The sequence below is a fragment of the Haematobia irritans genome, chromosome 5 (genome assembly GCF_050003625.1).
Source record: "Haematobia irritans isolate KBUSLIRL chromosome 5, ASM5000362v1, whole genome shotgun sequence".
Classification (NCBI taxonomy): domain Eukaryota; kingdom Metazoa; phylum Arthropoda; class Insecta; order Diptera; family Muscidae; genus Haematobia; species Haematobia irritans.
The window spans coordinates 122728456-122755589 of record NC_134401.1 but is presented as its reverse complement, the minus strand read 5'-3'; the positions used below and the strand labels follow the sequence as shown (position 1 = coordinate 122755589).

General features: G+C 33.3%; 1 protein-coding gene across 1 annotated transcript in view; it reads left to right on the top strand.

Moving 5' to 3' along the window:
* The window catches only part of Mid1 (calcium-permeable channel component Mid1), a 272394-nt gene that overhangs the window by 223113 nt on the left and 22147 nt on the right, over window positions 1-27134 (top strand). The window lies entirely within an intron of this gene.

Sequence of the window (27134 nt, the reverse complement as noted above, 5' to 3'; positions counted from 1 at the left end):
GTGTTGCCAGTATTTTTCTGGCGCTTGCCCCAAATTGGGACTCATTCATTTATTCTTATTACGATCCCAATGTTGCTCGAGTTTAAAAGTCGAATTCTCCTGTGTTCACGTCCAGGCACCAAGAAAACAAATGCGATCGATGATAAAGTGAAAAAATCAACAAAATAATTTTGGCAGCCCTGTTATTGGAAGTGTGTGAGATAGCAGTAGGCATCAATGTAGCGAGTATTTTACTGACCGTTGTCCCTAAATTGGAATGCATTCATTCCCCAATTTATATTCCTCACAAAAACCCACAATAACTTTTTGGCTTTATGAAAAAATAAAGTAGTAGGCTCTGCTATAGAAAATCCTTAATAATTAAAAATATTAAATTTTTTTATGCCAATTTGCATGTTATAATAAGATAAAGTTTTCAAAATCAGAAGACGCGTGATTAAAATATCATTCGATACAAGCTGTCATCGGAAATAATTATGGGGTAAAGAGTTGATTTTTTTATTTTGTGCAAATCATCTTCTAAATACTCGACAAATAAAAAAATGTTAGTTTCGTCAGCATGTATTTGTGACGCAAAATTTATTTCTAAATACTCAAGAAATAAAATTGGTAATCCATATGTAGACGTTGTTAAAAATGGGTGGATATGAACCATTTTGAAAGTTAAAGTGGCAGCCCGATTAAGTTTCAAGCTCACTAGGAACCATGTGAATCAGATATATTCTCTAAGTCAGTGATTTAAATGAGGGGGAGATACTTGGACACCCCACAAAAAGATTTCAAAATATGTTAGTGGCAAAACGTCTTAGACCAGCAGAGTAAAATCTAAATTAGTGCTTGGGTCTCCCAAATAAATTCCGGGATCCAGCATATATATGCCGTGGAAAAAAAGAGAGGCTAAATTTTTTATATCTTGAGGATTCCAGATTTACTATACTGAACAGAGTTCTAAAATTCCCCACAATATGACTAAATTTCTGGGAATTCTCCACAAAATCACCAAGTCCCCAAATGAAAATAATTTTGTCTCCTCAACGAAAATATATCCCAATTTTGGGGAAAAATACCCAATACAGGTAACACTGGTAGGCATTTTGAAAGGCGGCGTGAGTAGTATTTAGTATGAAATGTTTGGCACAAGATCTCATGAAATGTTATCATTTTTCGAGACAGTAAAAAAAACATAGATCTTCCAGCACAGACCGTAGACTAGGGAACATCAAAGTCGTTGCTAGAAGTCGGGTAAATTCTCTACATGTAGGTTTTTTTCTAATATTTAGGGTCTTGTGGAGACGTAAGAGCACAATATGGGGACTTTTTCACTCAACACAATTTTTAATAATTTTTACATATTGGTGGCTCTAGAGGAGGAAATTAAAAGCCGGCAAGGCTTGATCTTTAACAATGTGTAGTAACCACGGTTGCCACACGTGCCAAAATTTGAAGAAAATCTCATCAGAAATCTACCAAACAAATATTTCTATAGAAAATTTTGTCAAAATTGTATTTCTATAGAAAATTTTCTCAAAATTTCATTTCTATAGAATTTTTGCTCAAAATTTTATTTCTATAGAAAATTTTCTTAAAATTTTTATTTACAAAATTTTTACGTGGTTACTACAATGTGTAGTAACCACGCTGGCCACTCGTGCCAAAATTTAAAGAAAATTTCACCAGAAATCTACCAAACAAATATTTCTATAGAAAATTTTGTCAAAATTTTATTTTTGCCACTCGTGCCAAAATTTAAAGAAAATTTCACCAGAAATCCACCAAACAAATATTTCTATAGAAAATTTTGTCAAAATTTTATTTTTATAGACAATTTTCTCAAAATTTTATTATACCCTTCACCACTACTGTGGTACAGGGTATAATAAGTTTGTGCATTTGTATGTAACGCCAAGAAGGAAAAGTCTGAGACCCATCGTTTAGTATACCGATCGTCTTAGAATTAAATTCTGAGTCGATTTAGCGATGTCCGTCTGTCTGTCTGTCTGTCTGTCCGTCTGTCTGTCTGTTGATGTATTTTTGTGTGCAAAGTACAGCTCGCAGTTTTAGTCCGATTGTCCTAAAATTTGGTATAGGGTCCTGTTTCGGCTCAAAGACGATCCCTATTGATTTTGGAAAAAATCGGTTCAGATTTAGATATAGCTGCCATATATATTTTTCACCGATCTGGTCATAATTGGCGTGTATATCAACCGATCGTCCTCAAATTCCGTACATCCGAATATTTTATGACTCTCGAAAAACTTGCAAAATATCAGCTAAATCGGTTCAGATTTAGATATAGCTCCCATATATAGCTTTCGCCCGATTTACACTCATTTGCCCACAGAGGCCAATTTTTTGCTCCGATTTAGTTGAAATTTTGCACAGGGAGTAGAATTAGCATTGTAGCTATGAGTGTCAAATTTGGTTGAAATCGGTTCAGATTTAGATATAGCTCCCGTATATAGCTTTCGCCCGATTTACACTCAAATAACCACAGAGGCCAATTTTTGCTCCGATTTAGTTGAAATTTTGCACAGGCAGTATAATTAGCATTGTAGCTATGCGTGCCAAATTTGGTTGAAATCGGTTCAGATTGAGATATAGCTCCCATATATAGCTTTCGCCCGATTTACACTCATATGACCACAGAGGCCAATTTTTAACTCCGATTTAGTTGAAATTTTGCACAGGGAGTAGAATTAGCATTGTAGCTATACGTGCCAAATTTGGTTGAAATCGGTTCAGATTTAGATATATCTCCCATATATATATTTCGCCCGATTTACACTCATATGACCACAGAGGCCAATTTTTAACTCCGATTTAGTTGAAATTTTGCAGAGGGAGTAGAATTTGCATTGTAGCTATGCGTGCCAAATTTGGTTGACATCGGTTCAGATTTAGATTTAGCTCCCATATATATGTTTTTCTGATTTCGACAAAAATGGTCAAAATACCTATATTTTCCTTGTAAAATCGCCACTGCTTAGTCGAAAAGTTGTAAAAATGACTCTAATTTTCATAAACTTCTAATACATATATATCGAACGATAAATCATAAATAAACTTTTTCGAAATTTCCTTAAAATTGCTTCAGATTTAAACGTTTCCCATATTTTTTTACTAACATTGTGTTCCACCCTAGTGCATTAGCCGACTTAAAATTTTTTTTACTAACATTGTGTTCCACCATAGTGCATTAGCCGACTTAAATTTTGAGTCTATAGATTTTGTAGAAGTCTATCAAATTCTTCCAGATTGAGTGATATTTAAATGTATGTATTTGGGACAAACCTTTATATATAGCCCCCAACACATTTGACGGATGTGATATGGTATCGAAAATTTAGATCTACAAAGTGGTGCAGGGTATAATATAGTCGGCCCCACCCGACTTTAGACTTTCCTTACTGGTTTTTATATAAAATTTTCTCAAAATTTTATTTTTATATAAAATTTTCTCAAATTTTTTTTTTTATATAAAATTTTCTCAAAATTTTATTTTTATATAAAATTTTCTCAAAATTTTATTTCTATAGATTTTTCGCTCAAAATTTTATTTCTATAAAAAATTTCTCAAAATTTTATTTCTAGAGTGATTTGGTCTATCAAAACATCAAGAATTCTACCAATACGAAAAAAAATCTACTATTTTTGGTAAATTTCTACTAACTGTGGCAACCGTGGTGGTAATGAGAATTTATTTTTACGTAATATACGTTGCATTTTCATATTTTTTAAGATGATAAAGTACATAGAACCATTTAAGCTTTATAAATTTTGTTTAAATTTAACGAAGAATATTGTGGGGGAAATTGTAGAGAATTTTTTTGAGAATGTAGGGGAAATTAGGGAACTTTTTTTGTCCTTGTAGGGTAAAACGAAAATATTCCCTGGCAACACTGCAGTGAACAATATCGCATAGACCAAAAAAATTAAGTCCCTTGTTTTCTGGTATTTGAAAGGTGCGATCCACGTCGACATTTTGGGACCCTACATCAAACAACTGAAGGGCTATACTATGCCAGTTTTTAAGTTCTTTTATGCTAAATTGAAGAAATAATCGTTCCACTATATTCCTTCACTTTGGTAATAGACTGGCTCACTGGCCACGGTTAAATTGGACTACGAACTACTGAGCCATCCACCTATATTTTGATTTGCTCCGGCTGCGTCTTTCTTCAAATCTAGGAAACTCAAGCTTCAACTCCCCTGTGGATACTTTTCTTCAATATCAAATTTAAAATTCTATTGGGTTAGTATTATAATATCACATCCAAAAATACCAAATCGACTTGGTTTGCTTTACAACTTAAACGAAATCCTTCTACCCTCTTCAGTATAGTTTATTAAACTATGTGTGTATGTATGTATGTACTCGTATATGATATAATACTACCTTTCAATTAAATTTTACTTTTCAATTTGGTTTAAGGAAAACCCATTGGTAGTCCTATTGTACATCATTTTTAAGTATTATTGTTGGAGATCTATGGAGTAGAGTAGAGCTTATTGTGGTAAGAGGAAATCCCCTAATGATGTGAAATTGAATTTGAGTCGTATTAGAAGGGATTATAAAAGAAATAAAAATTAAAGTTATATGCTCTTGTAAATGGCCTTGTTATTGGGTACTGTTTAAATAAGTCAGGGAATTGTTAACTATAGTATTTATGTTTATATATATTTAAATTTATATTGTTCTATAAATAATTCAAACAAATATAAATGTGAAAGTGTGCATATATTTTAAATCATAATATTAACATAACCAGTTATAGAGAACACAAACCGGTATAGAATGTTTGAATGTGTGAGTATGTACATATATTTAATGGATGGCCCTGTTATTATAAAGTATGGGATTTAATATTGTTTCGGGGGACTAAAGAAATATATTTGTATGAGAAATTTAAGAGTTTTCATGATGATATTTAAACTAGTTATTACCTCGTAGCTTAATAGTTCATATAAAATGTCTACTCAGGAACAAAGTAGTTCTTTAATTGCAACAAGGTATTAATACTTTCACCGGTAACGTTGTAAAGTCCATAATGTATAAACAAATTTATGAAAAATTACCTTTGTTCTTCGATTAGCAATACCTCGAAGTGTTGGTTTGATATCATCATTAAGTTTATATACCAATAGAAATAATCATGAACGTTGTTCATGTTTCAAAACTATTCGTTACGATAAAATTGCATTGTGTGTTGTCAAAAAGAAACGAGCGTTCATGATCTGTAGTCAGGCATGTACGATTTAACTTCGAAAACCCTATCGGACAAGTTTTATACCCTCCACCATAGGATGGGGGTATATTAAGTTTGTCATTCCGTTTGTAACACATCGAAATATTCATCTAAGACCCCATAAAGTATATATATATTTTGCGTCGTGGTGAAATTCTGAGTAGGTCTAGCAATGTTCATCCGTCCGTCCGTCTGTCCGTCCGTCTGTGGAAATCACGCTGTCTTCCGAACGAAACAAGCTATCTACTTGAAACTTGGCACAAGTAGTTGTTATTGATGTAGGTCGGATGGTATTCCAAATGGGCCATATCGGATCACGTTTACGTACAGCCCCCATATAAACCGACTCCCAGATTTGGTTTGCGGATCCTCTTGGAGGAACAAATTTCATCCGATCCGATTGAAATTTGGTACATGGTGTTAGTATATGACCTCTAATATTCACGCACAAATTGGTCCATATCGGTCCATAATTATATATAGCCCCCATATAAACCCATCCCCAGATTTTGCTTGCGGATCCTCTTGGTAGAGCAAATTTCATGTGATCCGGATGAAATTTGGTAAGTGGTGTTAATATAGGGTCTCTAACATTCATGATAAAATTGGCCATATCGGTCCATAATTGTATATAGCCCCCATATAAACCGATCCCGAGATTTCGCCTCCGGATCATCTTAGAGTAGCAAATTTCATCCGATCCGTTTGAAATTTAGTACCTGGTGTACGCATATAGTCTCTAATAACCATGAAAAAATTGGTCTATATCGGTCCATAATTATATATGGCTCCCATATAAACCGCCCAGAAAAAAAAACGTCGCCAAAAAAGTAGTAAAAATGTTTTTTTTTTTTTTTGGATCCGGAAGTGGTGCGAAATTGGCGCAGAAGCGATGATTTTAACATGGGCTTGTCATAGGACGGATGGTCACCATTTTAACAGACGTTGCACTGAATTTGCATCACTTCTTAAGGTGTGATGCTAATCCAGTGATTTCGATGTGAATAAAGAAATTTTGTAATTTTTTACGAATAAATAATTTTTAATTTTTTTTTAAAGATTTTTTATGTATTATAACGCTTGTTTGGAACGTTTGCCATTAATTATTTTCAAAAATTCACAATTTTTCTAGAAAGGATTTAGCATTTTTTTTCGGCAAAATTTAAAAAATTTTTAATATTTTATTCATTTTTAATCTGTTTTTAACCCATTTAAAAGAATACAATTTTAAATTTCCCATTAAAAATATGAAAATAACGAGTTATAAAAAATTGACTCAGATGAACTTCCTGTGCAGTAAAAATACAGAACATTTTTGGGAGGATATTTTTGGAAGTGCTTTTAAAGTTGTGCTTTAAGAAGAACTTCCAATTTTTTTTTCCTGGGCGGTCCCAATATTTGAGCCTTTTGGAGATGCAAAATTCATCCGATCCGTTTGAAATTTGGTAAGTGGTGTACGCATATAGTCTCTAATAACCATGCAAAACTTGGTCCATATCGGTCCATATTTATATATGGCCCCCATATAAACCGGTCCCCAGATTTGACCTCCGGAGCCTTTTGGAAAAGCAAAGTTCATCCGATCCGGTTGAAATTTGATACGTGGTGTTAGTATGTGGTCTTTAACAATCATGCCAAAATTGGACCACATCGGTCCATAATTATATATATAGCCCCATGTAAACCGATCCCCAGATTTGGTTTTGCAGCCTCTTATAGAAGCAAATTTCATCCGATTCAGTTGAAATTTGACACATTGCCGTTAGCAACCATGCCTAACTAGGTCCATATCGGTCTATAGTTATATATGTAGCCCTCAGATAAAGCGATCCCCAGTCACACAAAAATTGGTCCATATAGATTCATAATTGTATATAGTCCCCATATAAAGGGAACGCCATATTTCAATTCTGGCTCTTCGTAATTATTTGTAGACTCATCTCTATATATTTCTTTTTTGTCTAATATATACTACGTATGGACTAACTTACAATTTGGAAGACGATGTTAATACTTAATCGGTAATAGTTACGGATGGCAAGGTATCTTAACCTTGCCATCGGTAAGTATTACCACAATCCAAGTAATTTGATTGCGGATGACAGTTTCGTAGAAGTTTCTACGCAATCCATGGTGGAGGGTACATAAGATTAAGCCTGGCCGAACTTACGGCCGTGTATACTTGTTACTATTATATTTTTGTAATAATTTTTTATTAATACAATAAACATGAAAAACAAACAATTTGTACACAATTCTTAATTTTTTTCGACCCTGAAGTAAAAAATATGGGCATTTTGGTTCATTTTAGAAAATTTTAACTAACTATATTACAAATGTAGATATCATGCGGATTTTACAAAAATAAGTAAATAATTTTCAAGAAACTCAAAAAAAAAATACATTATTGAACATATTTTTTTCACTTGGTAAAGAAAATTTCGAAGTTTGAAGGAACAAATTGCTCATGATCGTCGAAGTTCATAATAGGCGAATTATTGGCAAAATGTAAAAATTTTAAGAAATTCTGAACTATTTTGCGGCAGACCCGAATTTAGTAAATCGGCAGGCTCCATTTGTGTATAAGTTTTCCCTATCTTTAAGTTCATTTTACGTACACAATGGATAGTCTAAGAGAGCCTGTCACTTTAACCTAACCTTAACCTAACGTACACAAAAAATTATTAAAATCAAGAAAAATTTATCTAAACATAATAATTGCATTATTTAAAATAGAATTAAATTGGCTTTAGGGTTATTATTTTTTTTTTTTTTTTGAGTACATGTGTCATTAAGGAAAATCATTATCTTTTCGCCAAATGAGACTGGTGTTTCTTCCATTCTGCTTCTAACAGGCGTAATAACGCCCTGCAAGCGATCCACGTTGAGAACGTCAGAAAACTTTGGCCATCAACTTTCGGTCCGATGGGAGCAACTGGTATGTACAGGTAGATGCATATTTTTTGAATTTCATACTCTCTTGGATTGCATTTAAATGGCATCCATTTCTGCTCTGATATGATCTCACGGGTTTGCTGTCCGGAGTGGATATACGCTGCAGCCTTTTTCCCAAAATGTCGCTCAAAATATAAACTCTTATCTTCTCAAATGCCTTGTTACTTATGGTATGTACAGGTAGATGCATATTTTTTGAATGTCAGACTCTCTTGGATTACAATTTAATGGCATCAATTTCAGCTCTGAAATGATCTCACGGTTTTGCTGTCCGGAATGGATATACGCTGCAGCTTTTTTCCTAAAATTCCACGCAAAATATAAACTTTTATCTTCTCAAATGCTTTGTTACTTACTATTTCGCTCGCTTTCAATTGTCAGTCTGCCTATTCGAATCCACTTTATCCTTGATGTTTGCCGTTGTAGCGATGGTAGAATATTTAGATATATCATATTTCGTCTGACTTTTCACTGAATGTCAACTATATAAAACACTATCCACATAATCCAACAAAAAAACTTCCCATAATCCTAGATTTAACATTCAAGCCATTTATTACAATTTAATAAAATTGAAACATTCGTAACATTGCATCTTGTCATAAATTAATATTTAGTTCTATTTAATTAAACATTATTTTTGAATAACAAAATATCTTAAATGGTATATAAAACATGAACAGGTATATTCATTTGGTTTTTGCTTTGCATCCTTTCAAAGTAATTTTATAAAAAAAAATTTGGAAATATAATATCATGGTGAATAAATGTCATTTTCATATCACAAGACCATTGTCCACACTGTCAGAGTCTCATAAATAATGTCTTGACCGTACTTGTTTCGTATAATAAAGAATTAAAAAACCATGTGTATGTAGTAGAGCCATGAACTCATACACTAGTGGACTGATATATTAGGGATGATTGGTTCAAAATGATATTGCACCACAAATTTAAATTTTTATTTTGCCTATAAAAAGTAGACACAGGAACAAAAAGAGCTAAATTGATTGAAGGGGTGATCAAAGGTGTAGTTCAATGGGTGCCCATAGTGTAGAGCCACTGTGGTGCAATGGTTAGCATGCCCGTCTTCCATACAAAGGGTTATGGGTTCAATCCCAGTTTCAACCAAACACAAAAAAATTTTTTCAGTTTTCTATACAATAGAAAACGTTAAAATGTAGTATCTTCGGGTCCATGCTGGACTTAATAGTTTCGAGGCCATTTCAGTCCGACTTTCGCCTATATTTGTCCCTCATGGAAAAACCTAAGCAATGGCTGGATCTATTAAGTTTGTTGAGTGAACTTTTTCAAAGCTAATTATACATAGAATTGTTCTAAACTGTTGAAGGAGGAAAAACACAATTCCTATGGAACGCATTGCCATTAGAGGTGTGCGCGTGAGGGAGTTTTCACGCACGCTCACGCACGCTCACAAATTCAAAATGTCATTCACGCACAATCACGCACGCCTGTTTTAGAATTGCTCACACTCACGCACGCTCACGAATGAATTCGTAACATTCACGCACGATCACGCACGCCCGTTTTTGAATTGCTCACACTCACGCACGCTCACGAATGAATTCGTAACATTCACGCACGATCACGCACGCCCGTTTTGGAATTGCTCACACTCACGCACGCTCACGAATGAATTCGTAACATTCACGCACGAAGGTTTTTATTAATTCACGCTCACTCACGTTCACGAACCAAAATCCTGCAAAGATAAACACTCACGATTGCAGAATAGTGACTACCGCATGCTCACGAACAACAAACTTATTCACGCACACTCACGATTCGAAAAAAAACTACTCACGCACGTTCACGAACAATGAAACGTACTTCCACACACTCACGATTCATAAAAAAACTATTCACGATGTAAAATGCAACTCACGCACGTTCACGACTATTATACTTACAAAACAAACGAAAAAATGTAATTCACGAATGAGTACGAACTTAAAAACTTACTCACTCTCGCTCGTGATACAAATGAGCTACCCACACAAATTCGCCAAAATATTTCTAATTAAAAATCTGAAGTTGAAAACGTACTCAATTAAAAAATTAACAGATACAATTAACATTTTAATCAAATCAAAATATAAATTCAATTAAAATTTGGATTGATTTTGGCCGAAAAACTTAATTAATTTTTAATTGAGGCAATCAGTGATTTATAGTGTTATTGTTTACTTATTTTATTTTTTATTATATTATAATTACATATATTATAATTATACTATATAGAAATATTTTTTTTACATCTAAGCCAAAATTTAATGAACCAATGAAACCAATTATTTCCGAAAATTATTATTTTTTTATTTGGAAGTATGTTTTCAATTTAAAAATGTAAAAATGTTCAATCATTATTATACCCTTCACCACTACTGTGGTACAGGGTATAATAAGTTTGTGCATTTGTATGTAACGCCAAGAAGGAAAAGTCTGAGACCCATCGTTTAGTATACCGATCGTCTTAGAATTAAATTCTGAGTCAATTTAGCGATGTCTGCCTGTCTGTCCGTCTGTCTGTCTGTTGTTCAGATTTAGATATAGCTGCCATATATATTTTTCACCGATCTGGTCATAATTGGCGTGGTTCAGATTTAGATATAGCTGCCATATATATTTTTAACCGATCTGGTCATAATTGGCGTGTATATCAACCGATCTTCCTCAAATTCCGTACATCCGAATATTTTATGAGTCTTGAAAAACTTGCCAAATATCAGCCAAATCGGTTCAGATTTAGATATAGCTCCCATATATAGCTTTCGCCCGATTTACACTTATTTTCCCACAGAGGCCAATTTAGTTGAAATTATTTAGTTGAAATTTTGCATAGGGAGTAGAATTAGCATTGTAACTATGCGTGCCAAATTTGGTTGAAATCGGTTCAGATTTAGATATAGCTCCCATATATAGCTTTCGCCCGATATGAACTTATATGGCCCCAGAAGCCAGAGTTTTACCCCACTTTGCTTAACATTTTGCACAAGAAGAACGTGAATTTCATCGTGAGTGTGAATATTTCGTGAATGTGAGTTTCTTCGTGAGCGTGAATTTTCTCGTGAGCGTGATTTTTTCGTGAACGTGAATTTTTTCGTGAACGTGAATGTCATCGTGAGTGTGAAGTTTTCGTGAATGTGAATTTCTTCGTGAACGTGAATTTCTTCGTGAGCGTGAATTTTTTCGTGAGCGTGAATTGTTCGTGAATGTGAATTTTTTCGTGAACGTGAATTTTGTCGTGAGCGTGATTTTGAAAAAAAATTACTCACGCACATTCACGAACAGAATTTGATGTTCACGCACGATCACGCACGACACATTTTTGTTCAGTCCCATTCACGCACATTCACGTGATTTGGTCAAAATTTCATTCACGAATCACGTGACTCACGCGTGAATCACGCCTGTCACGAAAATTTCGTGTCACGCGCACACCTCTAATTGCCATTCCAAAAGATATGTATTTAATTTAATAAAACAAAAAACAACTTTCCTTCTCATACACAGAGAAAAAAAATTTTCCTCCGGAATTGAATTTCCGTCAAATGAAATTTTCTTTTATTGGTAGAGTTTTATAGCAAATAAATCTTGTTTATATTACCCGAGGTAACATTTTTTTCCGATGAACTTTGTTCAGCGGAACAGAAACAACTTTATCAGCGAGAGAATACTTCGTTGATCTAGAATTTCGTTTCCTGTAAAAAAAATTTTCCCATGTTTAAACGAATTAAAACCATACCTGGTTTGTTGTATGTTCCTCCCTTGTTAAACTGAAAACAAACATTTTTATGGCATAAAATATTTAAAATGTTTACATAGAGACTGGCAAAGAAAGACATTTTAATAAACATTTTTTTTTCTACAAAAGTGTCTCATTGCAATGAACACCATAAGCTGTGCGAACAATAGCAATTCTGGTAATAAAAATTTTAGCTGCCTGCCATCTCCTAGAAGATGGCAAAGGTGGAGCACAGCCTAGAGGAAAATATGAAGGAAGGAAAACACATTTTCAATGTACTATGTGTCAATTTAGTATAAAATATAAATGACTTAATGACACGCTTGCCATTTAGTCGAAATCATGTAATATTTAATATCCTTTATAGAGAATACGCACATATATTATTTAAGATTTTCAATAGCTAAAATACATTTGGAGAAATTGAAATTGTGAGGCTTACTTAGACTATTTAATCTATTGTGATATTGCATTGGTGAACTTATCCCGTATTACTGAGTACTTTAAGGTGTCTATCCTAATGACAAGTGACCTCTTTTTTTTGTCGAGTCCTAACGGCGTTTCACATTAAGGTGAAAACAATTAGATAAGCTTTGAAAAATTCAGATATATTATCAGCATTGGTGAGATGGATAATCCACCGCTGAAAAACATGTTTGGTTGGTCGAAAATGGGACTAAAACCATGACCCTTCGTGGACCCACGGTGGGGTCGTAAAGTCTAAAACTATGTACAGGATTTTGAGATACTTACACATATATTTCCCTATATCTGAAATTCCCAACAATTGGTTCATTTTCACATTTATAGTATCACGGCTTAAAACTTTTTCGAGTACGATTACTTCCCCAGCAAAAAAATTTGGAAGTTCTTCCAAAGGCACAACTTTAAAAGCACTTCCAGAAGATGCGCTCCCAATGATATTCTTTATTTTAACTACCCAGGAAGTTATTTTAATTCAATTTTTTTTTATAACTTTGTTCTTTCATATTTTTAATGGGTAATTTTAACTTTGTTTCAAATCAAAAACAGAGTAAGAATTTATAAAATGGTACAAAACATTTAAATTTTGTCGAAAAATATGCTACATCCAATCTGAAACAAGTATATACGGCCGTAAGTTCGGCCATGCCGATTCTTATGTACCCTCCACCATGGATTGCATAGAAACTTCTATTAAAGACTGTCATCCACAATCGAATTACTTGGTTTGCGGTAACACTTGCCGTCTTCTATATTGTAAGTTAGTCCATACGGGGTATATATTTAACAAAAAAAGGATTAAATACGTATATAATTCAGTTTGACAATATTTTCTATAGAAATAAAATTTTGACGAAATTTTCTATAGAAATAAAATTTTGACAAAATTTTCTATAGAAATAAAATTTTGACAATATTTTCTATAGAAATAAAATTTTGACAAAATTTTCTATAGAAATAAAATTTTGACGAAATTTTCTATAGAAATAAAATTTTGACGAAATTTTCTATAGAAATAAAATTTTGACAAAATTTTCTATAGCAAAAAAATTTTGACAAAATTTGCCATAGAAATAAAATTTTGACAAAATTTTCTATAGAAATAAAATTTTGACGAAATTTTCTATAGAAATAAAATTTTGACAAAATTTTCTATAGAAATAAAATTTTGACAAAATTTTCTATAGAAATAAAATTTTGACAATATTTTCTATAGAAATAAAATTTTGACAAAATTTTCTATAGAAATAAAATTTTGACAAAATTTTCTATAGAAATAAAATTTTGACGAAATTTTCTATAGAAATAAAATTTTGACAAAATTTTCTATAGTAAAAAAATTTTGACAAAATTTGCCATAGAAATAAAATTTTGACAAAATTTTCTATAGAAATAAAATTTTGACAAAATTTTCTATAGAAATAAAATTTTGACAAAATTTTCTATAGAAATAAAATTTTGACAATATTTTCTATAGAAATAAAATTTTGACAAAATTTTCTATAGAAATAAAATTTTGACAAAATTTTCTATAGAAATAAAATTTTGACAAAATTTTCTATAGAAATAAAATTTTGACAAAATTTTCTATAGCAATAAAATTTTGACAAAATTTTCTATAGAAATAAAATTTTGACAAAATTTTCTGTAGAAATTCTGACAAAATTTTCTGTAGAAATAAAATTTTGGTAGATTATTTTTGGGGATATGAACCAATTTTTGTGTCATTGGAGGTCGGTTTATCTGAGGGCTATATATAACTACAGACCGATATGGACCTAGTATGGCAAGGTTGTTAACGTCCATATACTAGCACAATTAACCAAATTTCAACTAAATCGGGTGGAATTTTCTCCTCCAAGAGGCTCCAAAACCAAATCTGGGGATCGGTATATATGGGGCTATATATATAACTATAGACCGATATGGACCAATTTTGGCATTGTTGTTAAAGACCATATACTAACACCACGTACCAAATTGCAACCGGATCGGATGAATTTTGCTTCTCCAAAAGGCTCCGGAGGTCAAATCTGGTGATCGGTTTATATGGGGGCTATATATAATTATGTACCGATTTCGACCAATTCTTGCATGGGTGTTTGAGGCCACATATTAAGACCACGTACCAAATATCAACTGAATCAGACGAATTTTGGTCTTCCAAGAGGCTCCGGAGATCAAATCTGGTGATCGGTTTATATGGGGGCTATATATAATTATGCACCGATGTGGACCAATTTTTGCATGGTCATTAGAGACCATATACTAACACCATGTACCAAATTTCAGCCGGATCGAATGAAATTTGCTTCTCTTAGAGGTTCTGCAAGCCAAATTTGGGGGTCCGTTTATATGGGGGCTATACGTAAAAGTGGACCGATATTTGCAATACGATCCCACCTACATCAATAACAACTACTTGTGCAAAGTTTCAAGTCGATAGCTTGTTTCGTTCGGAAGTTAGCATGATTTCAACAGACGTACGGACATGTTTAGATCGACTCAGAATTTCACCACGACCCAGAATATATATACTTTATGGGGTCTTAGAGCAATATTTCGATGTGTTACAAACGGAATGACAAAGTTAATATAGCCCCATCCTATGTTGGAGGATATAAAAATTGTGATTTTTTTTAAATATTTGAGGTCAAACGTTTCCAACATGCGTTAGAATTCCTTAAAAATTATAAAAAAAAATAATAAAAATTTTTTATTTGACAAAATATCACAGAATTGTTTAATTTACATCCAAAACATTGAATTTGGATCACACCTAAAAAAGTGATGCAAATGCAGTGCAACGGCTGTTAAAATGGAGGACTTCCGTCCTATGATTTACATCCAAAACATTGAATTCGGATCACACCTAAAAAAGTTCTTTGCTATATCTTTATTGTACCATTCATGTTTTTGTTCAATAAAAATTGCACCTACAAATCATTGCTTGCTACAACCAATTTTAATATGAGAATATCCACTTTACATGCATTGTACATTTGTTTATATCTAACCAAACGAGATTTCTTCATAAATCATCTTCTCTAAATTTAAATTAATTAATTATTCTCATAAGGACTTTTAATTTTCTAGTTTTTCGAAGTGTATTTTTGCCCAGTAAATACAATAACCAACATTCGCTTATGTTATAGTCACATATGTACGAGTATATACATATAAAAATATTTACATGTCAAATTTTTGAACAGGTGTCAAAAATATTGTAAATCCGGAAAGATGACATTATTCACATACTCACACATATATACACACTCTAGGTCAAATTCATATACCCTTATATAATCGTCGAACCAAAGCAAACTTTGGAAATTAAGCCATATAAACAAAGTGTATTAAATGAAAGCAATGGCGACAGTTAATTATACCTCTTGGGCATAGCAGTGAGTGGAACAATTACATACGACACGACATAAATCCCATATGAAAAGAAAATATAAAGTTAAGCAAAGGTATTTACTTTGGTTTACAAAAAGGTAAAAGAATTTGCACAGGCCTTGTTTTTAAAACCCTCATCCCTCATATATAGCACCGAACATGATTTAGTTATTATTATTTTTTCTTGATATAAATTCCTTGCAAGGGTAAGTGCTGTTTGACTTTGCTTCCTTTACAAAGCTGCTGAAAATTCAGCAACTGTTTTGCTGGGATCGTACCTTTCATTTATTCCAGGAACTCTGTGTCTCTTACAAATTCCCTAATTTGTTTCCAGTCCCTGTTTCCAAGCTGGGTCAAATCCCGAATCGCCTCTTCACCGATATGGCTAAATCTTTGCCTAGTGAAGGCATCGACAAAGTCGCAGATGTATTGTCTAGGTGCCCGATCATTATTCCCCTTCTGACTGCAGTCATATCCATCTGTAGTAATTCTCCAGTATTTTTCCTGTCTGGGCATCTCACAGTATTTTCGTCATCCTTCCGACCGTTGCATTGGTCCATATAGCTTAATGATTGGTCCACATAGATGATTGCATTGTCTCTATTGGCTTTGCGTTAAGTAAGTTCACATCCTTATTTGTCCTGGTTTTTATCTTATCTTCATTTTCTTTTACGTTTCCTCTTATTCCGATACCCATATAATGTGGATCTTGCCTTATTTTGAGTAGTTGTTGATCATGCTTTGCATTCCAATACGGCTCGCGGTCGAACCGTAATGTCTGCTAATGCCTTCATTGTCATCCATGTTATTTTCGTTATGACACGTACTTCAGCCAGCAGGATTGTGCTATAGTCGGGTAATCTAATATGATCTCGGTGTCTGGATACTGCACTTATTTCTATCTTCTCACCCATCTTCGATCCATCGGTGTAGCATCTACCTCGCTCTGGTATCTGCCCTGGAGTCCCATTCTCCCATGACCATATTATTGGCGTAATGTAACACTCGGCAACTATGACCTTCTCAGCTACCCAGAAAAAAAAGACGTCGCCAAAAAAGTAGTGAAAATTTTATTTTTGGATCCGGAAGAGGTGCCAAATCGACACAGAAGCTATGAATTTAACATGGGCTTGTCATAGGAGGGATGTCCATCATTTCAACAGCCGCCGCACTGAATTTTCAACACTTCTTAATGTGTGAGGTGAATTCAGTGTTTTGGTAGTGAATTAAGAATATTTATGATATTTTGACAAATTAATAATTTTTAAATTTATTTATAATTTTTAATGCACTATAAGGCTTGTCTGGAACGTTTGTCATCAAATATTTTCAAAAATTTGCAATTTTTCTTTTTAACATTTTTTTCGTACCATTTTATTAATTCTTAATATGTTTTTAACCTATTGAAACAAATAAAAGTAAATTTCCCATTAAAAATATGAAAAAGTGGGTAATTAAAAAATTGACTCAAATGAACTTCCTTTTCAGTTAAAATAAAGAACATCTTTGGGAGAACATTTTTGGAAGTTCTTTTAAAGTTGTGCCTTGAGAAGAACTTCAAATTTTTTTTTTTCTGGGTATATAATCATGGATTGTTGCTTCATCCGCCATTATACCCACCATCTCCCCTATTATCCTATGATGTTTCGTCATATTTCGTGTTTCCGTCCATTCTTCTAATATCTTCAATCTTATCACAGACATGGCGGCTTCGCTTTTAATCTAAATCTCTATAGGTATTAAGACCAGTATCGTGTCTAAAGCTCTGGTTTTCATTGCCCTAGTTATGCAAGGTTAGGTTAGGTTAAGTTAGGTGGCAGCCAGGCTCACTTAGACTATTCAGTCCATTGTGATACCACATTGGTGAACTTCTCTCTTATCACTGAGTGCTGCCCGATTCCATGTTAGGCTCAATGACGAAGGACCTCCTTTTTATAGCCGAGCCCGAACGGCGTTCCACATTGCAGTAAAACCACTTAGAGAAGCTTTGGAACCCTCAGAAATGTCACCAGCATTACTGAGGAGAGATAATCCACCGCTGAAAAACTTTTTGGTGTTCGGTCGAAGCAGGAATCGAACACACGATCTTGTGTATGCAAGGCAGGCATGTTAACCATTGCACCACGGTGGCTCCAGTTATGTAAAAACAACATGTCCGTTGGACCCGTTGTAAAGTTTCTATTTTGCACTCTTTCTCCATTGACGTATATCAAACTATCAACACATATATTGGATTCAGGCCCCGTTTAGAGCCTGTAGGCTTTCTCACTCCTCACTTTGATGTGACTCTTCCAATTCAGTTTCCTGCCCAACGTTACTCCTAAGTACTTTATTTTATTAGACACTTGTATTATCTTAGTCCTTTTAGTGAATAGACATAATTCTGTCTTTCCCAGGTTTACAATCAGGGCCCTGGGTCTTGTCCAGTCATATACCATCCTTAGGACTCTTTCTGCCTCCTACAGAGTCTGTTAGGATCCTTTCCCTGCAGAAGTATTATAACATCGTCTGCGTCTGTTACGTTCAAATATCTCCTTAGTCAGAATATCTGGATTCTGGCCGTATATAATTGTCATTCACAGAAGTAGCGATAGTTATAGTCACAGGTATGTTGTGTGTTTTCGCTGCTGCAAGGTGGATCACGCCTTGTGAGTACCAGTAATAGGAAGCCATCACAATTCGGATAGTATTCGTCACCTTCGGGTAATGTTATAGATTATAATGCTACATACTGACACAACCAAATAAATTTAGGATGACTAATGAGACGAATTTTACATTCAAATCGTATCAAGGATACATACTACCTATCTTCGGTAAGAGTACTTAAAACAAGAAATGCAAGTTCTTGCTAGTGAAGCTAATATTTTTATGTATTTCATAAACTGGAGATGGCGTAATTAGCCTGCTATAATATAATTTAACATTGCTTCACAGTGGCCCTACTTAAAATATGGTCTGACCAATGAAAAAGGGCCCCGTGATTAAGATAAATTCATTAAAATTAATATCTTTAATTACAACATAAAAATATCCACTTCAAAGGTATTGGCCCGATTTCCATATACATGTAAACACTCTCATGTATTGCTAAAAAAAATAAACTAAAGAGAAAATCATAATTTGGGGAGTACAATATAAGGATATATTTAAAACTTGGGTCTTTGTACAAAATATCCAACATTTGTTTGTGAAAATATGGCCAAACACACATACACGCATATACTCATTTATGTACATTCACATAAAAAAATACTTCTCAGGCCCAGGCACTCATACCCATACCTTTGGAGAATGACTGATGATGACATAACACAAAGAGCACACTCACACACACACATGCTCATAAAAACGCCTTCCGATTTAAACTCACACTGCCACACCAAGTCACACATCACCCATCAACAAAAGCTTTATTAAGCTCCAGGGGACATTTTAAACGGTACTCACAGCCCAAAAACTTATACAAAATGTGAATGGCTGCCACGATGATACCAAAGACTGAAGTGAACCCCCAAGTGTAGATAAAATATTTTCACAGCAATTAGTTTGGTTAAAACCATTTAAATGTTAAATAGATTTAATAAAACAAAGCGCTAAAATACTTTCATATTAAAATCATAAACACAAGAAAAAATTCCACTAACAAATGTGAAAAATGTTTTCGTTTCTTTTTAAACACGTCACCAAAAATTTATATGAGGAGCTTTATGACATTATTTAGATTAGCCTGAGGCTGTTAAAATCTACAAATTTTACCATACAAAACATAATTCTGTTATGAATCGGTTGATCCTATTTGACATCACGACTTTCGACTTTTTTATGAGTTGTTAGTATAAAAAGACCTAAATCACATTTTTCTTTTAAATCGAATTCGATTTTGACTTTTTTTTTGAAATTTTTGATATTTTTGGACGACAAGAAGATGAAGGGAATCGATACTATTAAATTGTTTAAAAGAAAAAGCCAAATATCAATCTACACTAACCTAACAACCAAAAATTGTGAAGTTGTTCTAAAGGCACAAATTTAACCACTTCCAAATTGTCCTCTCAAATATATTCTTTATTTTAACGACAAACGAAGTTATTTTGATTCAATTTATTAAAACTCGGTGTTTTCATATTTTTAATTTTTTTTTTCGAAAAGGTAAAAAAACAGAGTAAGAATTAATAAAGTGGTACAAATTATTTAAATTTTGTCGAAAAAATGCTAAATCCATTGTAGAAAAATTGCGAATTAAAAAAAAAAAATAAAAAAAACAAAATGAGGTCAAAGGTTTCGGACATGCGTTAGAATGCATTAAAAATCATAAAAATTATAAAAATTAATTATTTCGCACAATATCACAAAATTTTTAAATTCATATCCAAAACGCCGAATTCGGATCACACCTTAAAAAATCCATATTAAACATGTTCACTTCTTTTTTGGCGGCGCTTGTTTTGCTGGGTAGCTATACGTTTCAGTCTATATTCTTATTTCTTATGGAAATTGAATACAAGAATTATTTTTCCAAATTGAACCATTTTCATCACCACGTAGTTGGCATGACTACCTTGCATAAAACGGATCATGGATTCAGTTTCTGCCAAAAAACAGTGATCTAATCAGGAACGAAAATGTTGGTCCATTTCAGAAAATTTTAACTAAACTGTGTTATAAAGGCAGATGCCACTCCGATTGTTAAAGAAAATTTCTTAGTTTGAAGTAAAAAAAAAATGGAGTTCAAAATTGCACAAATGTCTTTAGTGTCATATGTTATATGGGCACATTATTTCTAAAATTTACAAATTTAAAAAAAAAAATCTGAACTATTTTGTGGGAGATATGAATTTAGTAAATCTTATTAAAGTCAAAAAAAATTTCTCATAATAATTCCATGAACTAAAATAGAATTAAAATGGCTTAGTGCCATATAGGGTTCACTTTCTCTGAATGTCAGCAATCATGGTGATATTTCTAAGAGTTTCAAAGCTTCTATAAAAAGATAAGAGTATAGTTCACTATCTGTGGTATCACAACTGAGTGAATATCTCAGGCTACCACCGATTTATCAATCCATTGCTATTAAAGACATTTAAGCCAAATTGGATCCGAATTTTATTGTTATCGACGGAGGTGTCTACAGATTCTAAAAAGGAAGACAGAGTAATGTCTATTTTAGTTCTTGTTTTTAGAAGAAAATCGAAGAAAGCGAAAGCAAAGAAAGTTATCACACTGTATATGGTGACCCATCGATGACTACAGTCAGAGAGAGTTGGTGATTTGATTATTTTCCTTCATATACCTTCAAAAGTGAGCCACCGCTGTGCAATGGCTAGCATTCCCCCCTTTACATGCAAAGAGACACGGGATCATTACCTGTTTCGACCAAACCCCAAAAAGTTGTTCAGGGATGAATTATCAGTAATGGTGGTGACATTTGTGAATGTTTTAAAGCTTCTCTAACCCTAGAATCGGGCAGTACTCATTGATAAAAGAGAAGTTCACCACTGTAATATCACAATGGACCGAATATTTTAAGTAAGCCTAAACTATCGATCTGACACTACACATTTTTTTGTCCAACACTTCAACAGATATTACAGGCCAAATAGCGTTTAGTTTCAAATGACCATTTGGTCACAATTCAAGAATTAAGTTTTCAAGTAGGCCTTCTCAATTGCAATATTTTTTCTACATGTTGTTAGTACAAGTAGAAACAGAGGAAAAATGAAAGTTTTTAACAGTAGGTTTAATTCGGTAGTGAAAGGATTAAAAACAGTTAATAAAAGCGAAGCCGACGGCCGAAATCAACATTTTTGAATTTTTCCAAAATATTTGTTCATTTAGGTTAAGTCCTTATCAAACCATCATCATGTTTTCTGGTCTTATATTACTTTATATATTTTTATTATTGACATACGATATTGTTTAATCATCTTGGTCTATGTTCCATGGATTCTTTTCTCGATTTAATTGAACAAATCTATTAAGTAATTGATTATTTTAGGGGTGTTGATGTAAACGAAGGATAAATTCGGACCCTCCCGGGTTAACTTTGCCAACAATTGATATTCAATTAAAATAGTTTTCTTTATTAAATTTTTTCTTTTAATTTTTTTTCATTTATTGCACTACACTCCCTTTGATGGATTACATACAAGTCAACCGACTGACTTACTTTGTTAAAATTTCTCTGGTAAAGTTGTTATCGTTTCCAGATTTGTTTATTTTCATCTTGAAAAAGTTATCAAATAAAATGTGCCTTAAAGACATCGAAGTGTAAGATTTTTATGGCTAAACACAGTGGAATGAAGTTAGAATAGATCCAAAATCCATTTTATGTAAGCAAAATACTAAATACGATAAAAAAATGAGGGAATTTTTATAGGGGATTCTATGGAAAACGGACTTGCATTGAAGACTCTTGTAATATAGGGTTTTACATTTAATTCAAACAATTTGATTTTCATGGGAATGTCTATGATAAACGAATTTTTTTAGATACTTCCATGAAATATGGATTTTCGTTGTCAATTCCATAAAACCAAAAACGTAAAACAATTGATTAATTCTAAGTTTTACGTAAAAACACTTTAAAAATTGTATATCGCATAGTTAAAGTTTCTCGAATTAGACTCGAAGAAAATTAGATTTTTTTTTAATAAAATCGTTGAAAAAATTAATAACAAAATTAAATTGATAGGAGGTTTCGTAGAAATTTAATTTCTTCAAAAATCATAGGAACTTCGTTGGAAATGTCATTTCCTAGAAAAGTCGATCTAATTTGAAAATTCGATGAAAATTCAATAGGCCATTCGATAAGATCAAATTTTCATAGAATGTTTCATTAATTAGTTTATTGAAATAAATATATCATTTAATTCGAAACATTTCAGTTTTCATACTTAAATTAAAATTTTGTCTTATATACTTGTGTTATATATAAAAAGTTCAATCCGTATATTATCAACTTCAGTTAATTTAATGAAAATCACTTTTTGCCACAATATTGAATTTCATTTTCCAATTGATGATACTCGATTGTCATTCGATAAGCTAACCATAATAAAAGTTCCCTACGAAATTTGATTTTACAGCATTGTAGCCCATTCTACACCACTATGCATTGTTCACTTTGTTTGTGTGAGCTTTTGCAACATTCTTTTTAAAGGCTTGCATAAGTGTATTTGCCATAGAGAGTGAGAGAACATAATAAAACGAAGAAGGATTGCAAAGCAATTCCTCATTCTTTTCACAAATGCACTCCAGTAAAACACAAAAAAATACACAAAAGAAAGTCCTCTTTATGATACTTCGAATGTTAGTGGTGCTGTTCACATTGTTGTCGGTGTGATTTGCAACTTTTTCAGGTGAACAATGAACAAAAAAAAATGAAACTCTTTAAAGTGAATGCTATAAAATGCAAGTTTAGCTGAGAGAAAACCAAGAACTAACAAGAATGTGGTCGCATATAGACTCACACACATATCCATGCACAACTATGGGTATGTATTTCATAACAACAATAATCAATAAAGTAAGAAACAAGACAAATAGTATTATTCTTACTTTGTTAGGGTTTCCTTATAAGATAGACTCACATGATATACTCACCGAATATAAAATGGTATTATTTTCAGAGGTCTACATGTGATCACATTTTGATTAATTATTATACACTGCCTAAGAAGTTTCCATGTTAATGATGTGAACGTTCACCAAAGCTCAGTTGAACTAAATCACCTACTAGAGAATACGTGTGCTGGTTACTGTGAATAGAGAGGGTAAAAATGAACAGAAGCAATAGCAGATGAACGGATTCGAATTTGGACATATATTACCCTTCTAAACTGATACTATTCTAACCAAAAACATTCTATGGTACTATACAAGGGTTTAACTATCGACCTCCGATTTGCGTGAAGATAAATTGTACATTTTACTAGCCGAGATATAAACAAGTATATACGGCCGTAAGTTCGGCCAAGCCGAAGCTTATGTACCCTCCACCATGGATTGCGTAGAAACTTCTACTGAAGATTGTCATCCACAATCGAATTACTTGGGTTGCGGTAACACTTGCCAATGGCAAGGTATCTTAAAACTTCCTAACACCGTCTTCTAAATTGCAAGGTAGTCCATACGTAGCATATATAAAACTAAAAAAGGCCGATATATAATTAATTAAGTTTGACAAAATTTTGTATAGAAATAAAATTTTGATAAAAGTTTCTATCGAAATAAAATTTAGACAACATTCTCTATAAAATTAAAATTTTGACAACATTTTCTTTAGAAATAAAATTTTGCCAAAATTTTCTATAGAAATAAAGTTTGACAAAATTTTCCATTGGAATAACATTTTGAAAAAATTTTCTATAAAAATAAAACAATGGCAACCATGATTATGAGCCGATATGGACCAATTTTTCTGTGATTGGGGATCGGTTATATAACTATAGACCGATATGGGCCAAATTTGGCATGGTTATTAGCGGCCACATACTAACACCACGTTGCAAATTTCAACCGGATCGGATGAATTTTGCTTCTCCAAGAGACTCCGGAGACCAAATCTGGAGAACGGTTTATACGGGGGCTATATATAATAATGGACCGATATGGACCAATTCGTGTCAATATCGTGTTCGTTAAAGACCACATACTAACACCACGTTCCAAATTTCAACCGGATCGAATGAATTTTGCTCCTCCAAGAGGCTCCGGAGGACAAATCTGGGGATCGGTTTATATGGGGGCTATATATAATTATGGACCGCTATGGACCAATTCTTGTATGGTTGTTAGATACCATATACTAACACCACGTACCAAATTTCAAGCTGATCTGATAAATTTTGCTCCTGCAAGAGGCTCGGGAGGTCATACATGGGGATCGGTTTATATGGGGGCTATATATAATTATGGACCGATACGGACAAATTTTTGCATGGTTGTTAGAGACCATATACTAACACCACGTACCAAATTTAAACCGGATCGGATGAAATTTGCTTCCCTTAGAGGTTACGCAAGCCAAATCTAGGGATCGGTTTATATGGGACCTATATATAAATATAGACCGATGTGGACCAATTTTTGCATGGTTGTTAGAGACCATATACTAACACCATGTACCAAATTTCAGCCGAATCGGTTGAAATTAGCTTCTCTTAGACCAACCGCAAGCCAAATTTGGGTGTCCGTTTATATGTGGGCTATATATAATTATAGACCGATGTGGACCAATTTTTGCATGGTTGTTAAAGACCTAGCACCAAATTTCAGCCGGATCGTATGAAATTTGCTTCCCTTAGAGGTTAGGCAAGCCAAATCTAGGGATCGGTTTATATGGGGGCTATATATAAATATAGACCGATGTGGACCAATTTTTGCATGGTTGTTAGAGACCATATAGTAACACCATGTACCAAATTTCAGCCGAATCGGTTGAAATTAGCTTCTCTTAGACCAACCGCAAACCAAATTTTGGTGTCCGTTTATATGAAAGCTATGCGTAAAAGTGGACCGATATGGCCCATTTGCAATACCATCCGACCTACATCAATAACAACTACTTGTGCCAAGTTTCAAGTCGATAGCTTGTATCGTTCGGAAGTTAGTGCGATTTCAGCAGACGGACGGATGGACGGACGGACGGACATGCTCAGATCGACTCAGAATTTCACCACGACCCAGAATATATAAACTTTATGGGGTCTTAGATCAATATTTCGATAAGTTACAAACGGAATGACAAAGTTAATATACCCCCAATCCTATGGTGGAGGGTATAAAAAAAAAACATTTAACCAATTTAGAAAATGATTTTGACGTCTTATAGCGTATGACCGATAGTCGATTTTGATCACTATACAATTTTATTTGTCGATTTTGACCTCATCAAATACCGATGTGGCGATATGACTCCAAAAATTCAAAACTCGATTTTGTAGTTTAAAAAAAGTCGATTCCGACTTGATGACATTTGATAGCAAAAAAAGTCAAAAGCATTATTTTCGACATTTGTATTCTAAATATGATATAAACAGTGGTCTTCAAATTATAGGTATAATAGTTTTCTAACTCTATCCATTTTAACATATTGATTCTTCAATTTCATAAAGTTTCATAAACCCTAAAGCCTACTTTACAACGTTTATCGAAGTTTTTGCAATATCAGTATGTATCAACATCGCTGAGTGGTAGCAATGATGTCTTTCACCAAAGCCCCTTTGCACCAATTCACAACTAAATTGTTGCAAATAGAACTTGTGCCTGGAATTGTTATGGCATGCGTTATTCTTTTGCTTGCTTTCTCTTTTCTAAACTATCCTAAAGACTAGAATGTTCCTTTGTGTCGGGTTTAAATTTTAATAGTCTGAAAGGTTGATGTGTGGTAAATATTGAGAGTCGTTTGCAATGATGAGCTGTGTGGTGTTTGCTTTATTGCTAGCTCCTCTGGCTAAGAACAAATGACTGCTGCTTTGAATAAAGATTCATACATTTAAACTTTATGCGGTATAGTCGATTTTTTAAAAAGCAAAAATTTCCATCATACTTTTATTGTTGCCACAATCAAACAACCGACTGAAGAACCAACGGACCGACCGACCACAAAAGTTCTAAGTCATAAAGCTGAAGAACTTAATTTTAACTTAGAATTTGCTGTAAGCATATTACTTTAAATAGTATCGAAAGGATATATTAAGATATTGAAGAGAAACTTTAAGCAAAAATAATTCTATGAGTCCATTGTATGTAAAAATTGTAGAGACCAAGGTTTTTTTTTTTGTTTTTAAATTTTAGTGATCTCAAGTGAACGAAATTCAAGGTCCATAATGTATCACTCGATATTGTGGCTTTTCTAGCCAGAAGTTCTGATAGAAGATGATATCTTTACTTTTCTCTACTTATAAAAATAAGGGATATATAGTTAGAGTCATACCCTATTGATAAGCCGCTATCAGCAGTACCAAATTCCCAGATATAATCGGAGATATCAGAACAGAAAGCCTCCACATGACTATTGAATAGGAATAAATCCTACAAAGGATTTCCAAAGTGACACCATATATGCTATTGGAATTGCTTCTGTTTGCTTTCTATTGAGTGTAAAAAAAGTTGGACTTCTGACGTATAGGGGTTACGTCTGACCATTGGGTTGGTAGTAAACAGGTAGTAGGTTTTTAAGATTTCTACATAGATGGATTCAAGCAAATAACACAATATAAAGTGAACACCCCAGCGTAGTTAACAATAAAAGAGGGACATATTGCTTGTGTGGACTGGTG